Below are 10,361 nucleotides of genomic sequence, written 5' to 3'. Positions count from 1 at the left end.
ATGCCCCACAACAGCAGCTTGCATTTCTCTGTGAAAGCCTTCATCTCCCCCACACTCCAAAATGTCTTTTAAGGTGATGTCAATCACACCAAGTTTTGCTCTTCCCCTTTTAGACACTGCACTCTGAGAGGGAGACATTTTAGCACACACACACACTCACACACACACACTCACACACACACACACACACACACACACACACACACACACACACACACACACACACACACACACACACACACACACACACACACACAAAGAGGATGTCAAACATCAAAAACCAACCATGACAAAAAACAGGAAGATGTAGAGAGTGCCTCGCACATTAACAGGTGTTAATAATAAGACACACTCTCCAAAGACGGCAACACAGAACCCATTCCCTGTCACACCTGCACCTAATGGATCAAATTAACACCCTGTCACAAAAACATGTTCTTTCCAATTGTTTCCTCTCTCACCTAATCCTGCAGAAAAGAGCTCTGCAATTTAAACTACATTTTGGCAGGAAGTCATCTTAATCAAAGTTCATTACAGCAAGAAAACACTTTGCTAGGGGCTTTCCAAGGCCCACTGCCGGAAACCATGGCAACCGGAAAAGTAACTGTGTATCTAATTTCCTGGCTAATTGAAGTGAGCGTCTAACATTGATTTTGGCAATTATAGAGTGCATTTATAACAAAAGCAAACAAGGTACAGGTAATGGCTGTAATAAGAGAAAATTGGCTCACTTCTCAGCTTAAATGGAGGATGGGGGGAAGCGGCGACTTCGCAACAAACAGCTGGATGCTTTGCCACGTCTCGCTGGTTCCAACACGACACTGCCTGACATCGTCCATTCATCATGACACAAATCGTCCTGACTGAGTTGGCAGAAAGAGGTACAGCAGCGGCACACAATGCCTATAAGGTCCTATAAGCTCTTTTTCATGGGGCCGTTTAATATTGTTTTCTAACAAACATTAATGTCAGCCATATCAATCAACCATTGTCAGCAGTTGCATTCACAAAGGTTAAGATTATGTCATGATACATCTACATCGGACAGAATGATGTCAATAGATTAAACAGCAATGCTCCACACTTTGCTGGTACCCTCTTTAAAGGGATTGGACATGTAACTGTGACCACTCACTTAAGGCTGATTCATGCTTCCTTACGTAAGCGTAAGCGCAAGCGCAAGAGGCCGCGCAAGCCCCTTGCGCGACCCTTGCGCGACTTCTTACGTCTTGCGTGCGTCGGCCCCTTTTTCTAGACTTGCGTCATTTTTTACGTAAGCCCTTACGCGAGCCTCGCAGCCTGCATTCTATCAACGAATGATACGAGATGAGGTTACTAAAATATTCTGCATGTCTACTCAGTTTTACAGTGCTTCCCAAGTAAAGGTTTGAAAAGAACTTCAAGCTTCAGACTTTCTGTTAGGGAACCTGTTATCTATCTGCAGAGCAAATGTCAGGCTCATACAAAAACATTAACGTGAATTACTTGATGCTAATACCTAGCGCGGTGTCTATAGGATTTTCCATATACGTTAGCATTAAGCTAACGTATTTTCTACCACAGTTAAACATGCAATACTATGTGATTGTTTTTAGAAAACGAATGTTACGTGATGAGATTACTCAAATGTAGTATGCATGTCTGCTCAGTTTAACAGTGCTACCCAAGCAAAGGTTTGAAAAGAACTTCAAGCTTCAGACTTTCTGTTAGGGAAACAGCTTTGTATCTGCCAGGCAAATGGCAGGCTCATGACAACACGCGCAACCTTTGGGAGCATGAACTGCACCGAGTAAATTTTGCGCAACCGTTAACCCCCAACGCTGTAGCATGCAGCCGCCTTTATAGTGCAGTCGAACCCCGAGCTTCCTTTCTAGTTGGTCGTTCCCTTAGAGGTTATCTTCAAAGCACTGCCCTGAACTTTCTCTGTTTTTTACACAATTTTTATATACCAGCCAATCATTGAAGAGCTCTCAAGACATTCAAGTAATTGAACCAAAAGGTTGCGTACTGTGAACAACCATTACCAGCTTTTTGTCTGCTGTATGGAGAAGTATTACTGTTGCAAAACAGAACCATCTGGAACATACTACGCTCTTATTTGTGATGTTTGGTCAGGGGCGTATTGGCTACGTTCTGTGTTGAATGTCCATTCAGTGTGGATTGTAGTCAAAATCAGGGCATAATTCTTGACAGGAAAGCTTTTCTTTGTTGTTGTTTTTTTCCTGAGGCTTTGTGGTGTATTGAGGGGAAAAACAGCCCCCAAAGATGAACAGAACAAATGACAATTGTGCTGAAGAAAAAAAGATTCTGCCTTTTTTCTATTTACTTGACCAAAACCCCAGATAGCTCTGCCACTAGAGCATTTCCAGCGGTTGCCAAGGGAGAGAGTGGCTTCGGGTGAAAAATGGCCATGATTACGATAACACCAACGCACCGATGAATAACATTTTTCATCCCAAAATCAATTAACATTATGAAATAAAGACCTTTCAGTGTACTGTACTCTGTTTTTTTTTTTCCATCTATATCCTTCCTCATCGGGGGGGGGGGGGGGGGGGGGGTCAGAATCATCGGCTTCTCATCTGCCAGTGGCTGGAAATCAGCTAATGTCATTTTGCGTTCCAAAACACAGTCAATTAAGTTATGCAAATGCAAACGCAGCACCGACCTGTCTCATCACTTAACCCTGTCACCATCTTTTTGAGGGGATTCTTTCATAGCACTTCAGGTGTGGGTGGTGTGATTTGTTATGCAGTTCTCATCTTGGAGGCTGAAAGCACCGGGAATGGAGTGAGAGAGACAAAGGTAGAGAGTTTGTGTGAGTGTGAGAAAGAGAGAGCAAAAGAAAGAGAGAGAGAGAGAGACCATTCCCTTGCTGAAACAATAGAATCAAAATTGCAGCCTGTCAGTCTAATGCCACATCATAGCTCAGTGACTTGCAGGAGAATCACAATGAACCCTTTAGTGGATGGATCACTGAGCACAGATATAACAAAATGAAGGTCTGATGAATGCTTGATTGACCAAAGATTCATTTCCCTGTGACTTAATGAATCTTTTACACTATTTATGATGAAAATGGTGAAAGTTCAGTACCATTGGAAATTGAGAAACCGACCAGAGAAATTCACTGCATTTTGCAAGTATTATACCCTGAAATGCATTTGGAGAAACCAATATTTGGTTCATTTTTAACCAGTGGTCTTTGGCTTGTGATGTTGGCTGTCACCAATACATGTGATATTACGAAACGACACAACGGGGGCTTGTTGACGGATGTGTTTGCGGAGGTGTTGACTGGTCGCTCTAGTCGATAAGAGAGGATTAATGGAACGGGTCACTTGGAGTTTGTGTTCCGAGCTCCTCCACACCACGGGAGCCGTTGGTAATCCCTTTGCGGGCGACTAGGATGGTCCTGTGTGTTTGCTGAGCCACAGATAATGATCTGGAGGAGAGAGAGAGAGAGAGAGAGAGAAAGACAGAGAGAGAGAGAGAGAGAAAGAACCCCTCCCAAATGAAATGAGTGTGGAGTGGTCTGCTCTCCCCAGTAATACAACCAGACATTTGCATCTGAACTGCGTTGCCATGGGGACAAATAAGTCGAATTATTTTTTTTCCTAGGCGAATTTTCGGTGCTTGTGCCTTGCTTACTGTTGACCTCTTGTCACTTGAGATGAGGGGGGACGAGAAACTGAGAGTCTTCACTGTAGATGGGACTCTAATTCCTGTCTGGAATGTCCTCACAAGAGAATGGCGGTTAAGAATACCCCACTCCTCGTTTCAAACTGTGGCACTACCTGAAGGCCGATCTGGCACAGACGAGCGCCAGCACACTGGCATGAGCCAAGACTGGCATCCCATTCAAGGTACCATTTTCTGGCAAAGTGGGCACAAAGCATAGACTGCTAGGTCCTATCCAAGGCCCACTTGGTTTATCTGTGGTTACATTACCAAGTATCGGCTGAACTCTTAACAGTTCTGAATTCAGCCAGTGACCTTTCGAGATGCAGTGTGTCACAGGGTGTCAGTTCACTATGGAACCAAGATAAGATACATAAGATACCGTATATGGTTCTCATTTATGAACATGCCCGGCAGCACAGTATCAACACGAGAGCATGTCCTTTCAGTCTTGCTGACGTATCTGGTAAACAGTGCCCCCTGGTTGTACATGAGTTAAAGGACCCCACCAAGCTTAATGGAGCCACTGAAAGGTTCTTAATACTTTCGCCCTTGACAATTCTAAGGACAAAGTAAATAACAAATAGTTATAAAATCAACAAAAGTGTGTGCAATCAGGACGAAACAAGTGTGACCTTTGACCTACGTGATAACACCGGGGTCAGAGACAAAATCTTATCTACTACAGTTCTACTGCACGGTACAATTACACCAGCTTGTGGTAGAGAATTTCAAGTGATTAAAAGATTGTTAATTAAACTGCATTCCAAATGAACTGGTATTATTTCCAAAGAAAAGGCTATGATTTGTTTTATACATACCCACACAAAACACATGCACAAACACATACACACACAATTCTCCCCTCTTAGATCTTGAGGAGGAAGACATACAACCAAATATACATAAAAGATTGACTACTCAAACACCCCACAATGCCCATAGTATTCCAGAACCTCCATAATCCAGGAATGATTCTTTATCCACTCTGCTACCGAGGGTGACCTGAGCAGTACATTTTTACCCCACACAGTTAATTTAGTCTTTGGCGAATGGGAAGGATCTACAGGAAACTTAAATGGATGTATACTTTACAGCTGCTCGTATGCATAAATGTATCTCTTTATGCTCACGGAAGCTTCTTTGGCTAGCAAGTTAACGTGCCTGTGGCGAACGGTAGAAATTCTTGGGTACACCAAAGCCCTCCGCTGCGGCAAGCCTCCTCCCTAAAAGCCAAGTGATGAAACCACGAGCAGAGGCATGAAAGTGGGGAAACAAGGCTTTTAAAAGAAAGCGCCGGGCGTAAACCAGCCATCAGAGCCCCCCTGTCTGTTTCCCATGCAAAGTTTAGCCCACTCGCAAATCCCATCAAACACAAATACCCTCCACGCACCCAAAAACTACAGAAAAAAAACCTCACAGTGCGTATGGACACATCAAACAAGGGAGTGGTATCGACTAAGATTAGAGGGTGCGACTCATGTCTTCTCCTCTCCTGTCTTTAGTGAGGGCATCCACTGATCTGAACACACACGTCCCATCCTATGATCCTCTCACCCCCCTTCACCCCACCCTTCCCTTGGCCCCTTTGAAGTGTGGGATTGGCCGACCGACCTCGCGAGGGCTGACGGAAGAATAGAAAGCGTGTGGGAGCAACACACTCATCTTCCCTCTTTGAGAAGTGGGAAATGGTCGAGGGGCTGGGTGGGGGGGGTGCAGTCATCGTAGATTGACAGACACGCAGTTAGTCGAGCACACAAATTGACTGGCACATATTTGCCCAGTCAGAGGTGTGGGATTTGATGGTACACATTTACTCAGTAGATGAGAGGAGAGGAGAGGAGAGGAAAGAGCCTCGCAAACAAATGGGTGTGTCCAGAATCCTAGTACGAATACTGTACACACACACGCACACACACACCGTACACACACACACAAAACACACACACACACACACACACACACACACACACACAGACATGTACATTTACACTGCCATACATACATGCACAGACCAAAAAGTCTACCTCAGGGAGTGGGTAGTGTTGAGGAAGAGGTCTGTGGGTCCTCCCCCCCCATAAACACATTTTGAATGTGCACAATGAATGGAGCCTGGCTGGAAAATAGAGTTGATTCTGTTCAGTTTTCAGTCTGTGCTGAAATCTCTAGCACACGCGCGCACGCACTCACACACACACACACACACACACACACACACACACACACAAGTGAACGAGCTCTATCACACACTTACCCACACACACACACAAACACTCACACACACACATTCACGCATGCACACACACACACACACACATACACTCACACACACACACACACACACACACACACACACACATACACTCACACACACACATACACTCACACACACACACACACATAGTGATGGACACTAGGGTTAGTGCTCACACAGACATGGACATATAGTTCTGTGTAATGTCACTGTAGTGAGCGAGCTCTATCACACACAAACACACACACACACGCACACACATACAAGTGAGCAAGCTCTATCACACACAAACACACACACACACACACACACACACACGCAAGTGAGCGAGCAGTATCACACACACACACAGTCTTTCAAATGAAAAGAGATGAAATTGCTCTGTGGGATTGGAGTCCATTTGGAGAGATCATTTCTCCTCTTAGTTTTTTGGAGGAGAGCCATAGCTCTCTACTGACCCAAAAACTCTGTCTGTCTGCAGCTGTCGGACTTTTCCCAGCTTCCTCATGGTAAGAAATATGCGTAAAGGCATGAGCATTAGAGCATGGAAATATATATTTCTGTTACAGTGACATTACACAGAACTATATGTCCATGTCTGTGTGCGCACATGTGTCCATCACTGTGTGTGTGTGTGTGTGTGTATGTGTGTGTGTGTTCAGAGGGATGATGTCTCAGATTGAAACGCTGAGTAGAGCAGTGCTCTGAGTCTTTAAGCTGCCGGGTGCCGTCGGCTCTTAGAGGGCTAAAAATTACCCCACCAGCTGAATTTAATACCAGCCAATAAAAACCTGCCCTGACCTTATCTTCAATACTTCATCCATTCCCACTCTGTGCAAAACCCATCTGCCCACTACCCTCATGCATATCTTAATGCATGGGGTGGGGTTAGTTGGTGGAATGTGGCACTTTTTTTCCCTTGAAGTAAGAAATAAATATTTCAATTCTGCTGAGTTATCTGTATGTCTTAGTAATTGGTTCCTGGTGTTGAACTGTGGCTTTAAAGTAAACCTCCTGCAGCACCCACACCTGCGAAATATAGCAGGGGAGGCAGGAGAGGATAGAGAGAGAATGAAAAAGAAGAAGAGGGGGAGAGAGAGAATGAAAGAGAGAGAGAGAAATAAAGAGGCACTTTAAAGTCTGACCCGAATCCCACCTCTCGCCTCTCTTGAAATGTGACACTTTCATGATTACGCTTTTTCTTCCATGGTCATCTTAATCTGGAAAGGATGAGGAGGAAAGGTGTGTGTGTGGGGAGGGGGGGGATGGGTTGTGAGGGCCCCATCCATAGGAGCTTCAGTTAAAGCACCCTCCATCAGTACAGCTCCAAGCAAATTGCCTTTTCAGAAAATATGGAGGAAGTTAATATATAAATAATACTTATACCTTATAAAATAAAAATACATCCTCAGAGCAAAATTGGCTGTCACTGGATTATCTGACATAAAGTGAGATTTGTAAGGGGAGGGAAATAGAGGGCGACGATGCCACAGACGGGAGGAGAGGAAAGAAAGGGAGAGGAAGAGAAGAGAGAAAGAAGAAGAGCGGAGCAGAGGGGAGAAGAGCTCCACGATGCTGCATCATCACACGGCTCATTTACTGCACAGAACTGACCCAGGATCAGCTGGCGCCGGCCTTTAGCCCCGGCGTCTCACAAACCCAGCACAAGGCTGGGTCCACTCGCCTAATGGCAACGCCGCAATTACAGAAAGAGAGAGCTTCATTCTCACCAGGCCAATTCACCCATCCACGCATAGCCCATCACAGGCCTTTCACACATGATTGCAGTGGAGAGACATGCTGTAAGTGGAGGTTGTGTGGGTGGGTGGGTGGTGTTTTTTTTTTTAAATAAATGGGTTAGAATTTTTTTTTTGTGATACAATGAAACTGCTTTTTTTCTGTCAACTTTGGAATGCTTTGAGTAAATGCTAGCATTTCAGTCTTTGAAATCTGGTTATGCTTTGCATAAGAAATCCCACAGCTAACATTAATTATATGCAACATTAATAAAGCATTATCTATGGCACTTAATGTTTGCTCCTGTTCATGAAGGGACTACTTCATTCCCTTTATGTATGGTTTATTAATACTGGTGCTAATGGTTTGGTCATGATAACTAATTCATTACCCACACTGAACCAGCTATTCCAACTGAAAACAGTAATAGGTGCTGTGGAAAAGGTTTTGGTGAGAGAGCCTGATTAATGATCATGGTCAGCCGATGATCTCTAAATTTCCATGTGTTATCTTTAAACACAAGCTCTTATCACAAAGTGCCAAAGTCTTACATTAACCAATGAAATTTCAGATTAAGTTGTGTCGTGCAACTTATAGCATACAGCATCTGATACATCTTACGGCCTTCGCAGTGGCCAACCATTTCAAGCTCATCATTTTAACATTTGAATGGACCCATAGTGACCATAGACATCTCAAATGAACTCAAGGAAATAACTACATTATAGAACTACAAGGGGCAAACAAGCATGGTGCTATTGTCATGTGAGAGAGGACATGTTGTGGTGAACAGTGTGTATTGTTAACTTATATCTTATTAACGCCCGATCAATCCACAGCAATCCAAGCACAAGCAGCCATATTGAGGAGCTTTCATACAAGCGCCTCACGGTTCCAGATTACTTGCTGGGTGTTACTACAACCAGCTGGAGAGACAAAATACTCAGATTCTTCAAGGAAGAGAAATGTTCATACTCGCTGCCAGAGGGTCAGACAACCGTTTGGAAATAGGTTATATTTACCCATCTCCGAAAGACTAATCATTTCAAAATTGATATCTGGCGAGACACACTGGGATATTTTTGGGTCTTTTACAGCTATTGTTGTGGTATGTGTGTAATTTCATGTATGTATTTGATCAGAGTGAGAGTCAATGTATAATTATCTCTCAGAAAGGTTTCATACAACAATAGCTCATCAAAGCTCAATCATGTAGCCCGCTCATTAAAACATCAAGTGGGACGCGCACAGGCTTTCTCGGGCGCTGTCGCTCCCCGTTCCTTAAATCAATGCCAGCTAAACAGAAGAGTGCCACAACTAATTGGGAGTGCATGGAGGTAAGGCTTTGGCCACATTGGAAACTTTCAAGTAATTCAAGAAATCTGAGAAAGATTTGCCATCACCACAGGAAACAACATTTTCTCCCCTCTACAAAAAATAAAGCCAATTTTCACTTCCTGCATCCTCCCTGCCAGATCAATTAGAATTGAATGCTGATGAGTTCCACACATTGATCAACGATAATAATTTCAGCAAATTGTGAGGCATGCTTTTAGTCTGCGAGATCGGATCAATGGCACCTATCCCAAAGCCATTTCCCTGAAAATAATGAAATCATTCAGATTTATGGTGTTTATCACCACAAGCGAAAACCATCTCAGCACAGATTTTAGGCACCAGATGAACCCAGACCAAGACAAAGGGGCTTTTTGTCACTTCCAGCATTACCCGAGTAGAGGCAGAAGACGCCCATTCCAGTCAGGCTATTTCTGAAAAACAGTATTTTGTCCACTTTCTATATTTGAACCCTTAAATGTTTTATCATGAGCCCCTTTAAAGAGCCATTTTGGAAACTGTTGCCACTGCTTTGCTGCTGTTTTCAGCTCCAGAGAACACTGGACATTTAAGAGTGCTCTCTGCTTACACTCAGGTTCCTGATAGTGAACAACCTTTGGTTTCAGACGGTCATGTGCAAATACATACCTTTACTGATCGCTGTGTGTGTAGCCACTGACCATTGATGAGTCTTTTCACCAGGCAGCAGAAGCACATGAAGAGCCTCACTATGATCCCTTTATCCAGTTGTGTAGTTGTCCCTGGAGAAGTGGGTATACTCTTAATTTTTTTAAGCAGCCCATACAGCACAGGATAAACGCCCTGTTTTAAAAAGTGGGTATATGCCATGCTGACTGAAAAATAAGTGGGTATACTCAGTAAACCTGTGTATACCCTGGACTACACCACTGAACATTCCCCGGTCTGGGCACAGGTGTGCTATTTTTGGAAACCTTTTCTTCAAACTTTTCTTGCCACTCTAGGCACTTTCCTGGCACTGGGTGTGTTTGTTGTTTGTTATTCTGTTGGAGACCTGAGTCTTAAGTCGGTATTTAGCCTTCTGTTATTGTCACTTCTCAAACATGTCAGTCAATTCAGCAAGCTATTGTTTTGGTTTACAACCAGGAGTACACTATGTCTGAAAAATCATTAGTTTGTGTGCAGATTAATGATAACATTAGTTTTTTGTCTTCTCAAAATCCCACAGACTCAATTAAGCCTGATCAATAAGCAATGCAATCAGTCCTGCAGGCAGCACCCAGATAATGATGCCAGCCCCAGAAGCCTGTGTTGGCCGTCTCGAATGTTGGGTGTGGGAGACAGAGGTGATTAACTGCAACATGTTCCTTTGCAC

This window comes from Sprattus sprattus (genome assembly GCF_963457725.1).
Source record: "Sprattus sprattus genome assembly, chromosome: 3".
In the NCBI taxonomy this organism is placed as follows: domain Eukaryota; kingdom Metazoa; phylum Chordata; class Actinopteri; order Clupeiformes; family Clupeidae; genus Sprattus; species Sprattus sprattus.
This window is presented reverse-complemented; position numbering follows the sequence as displayed.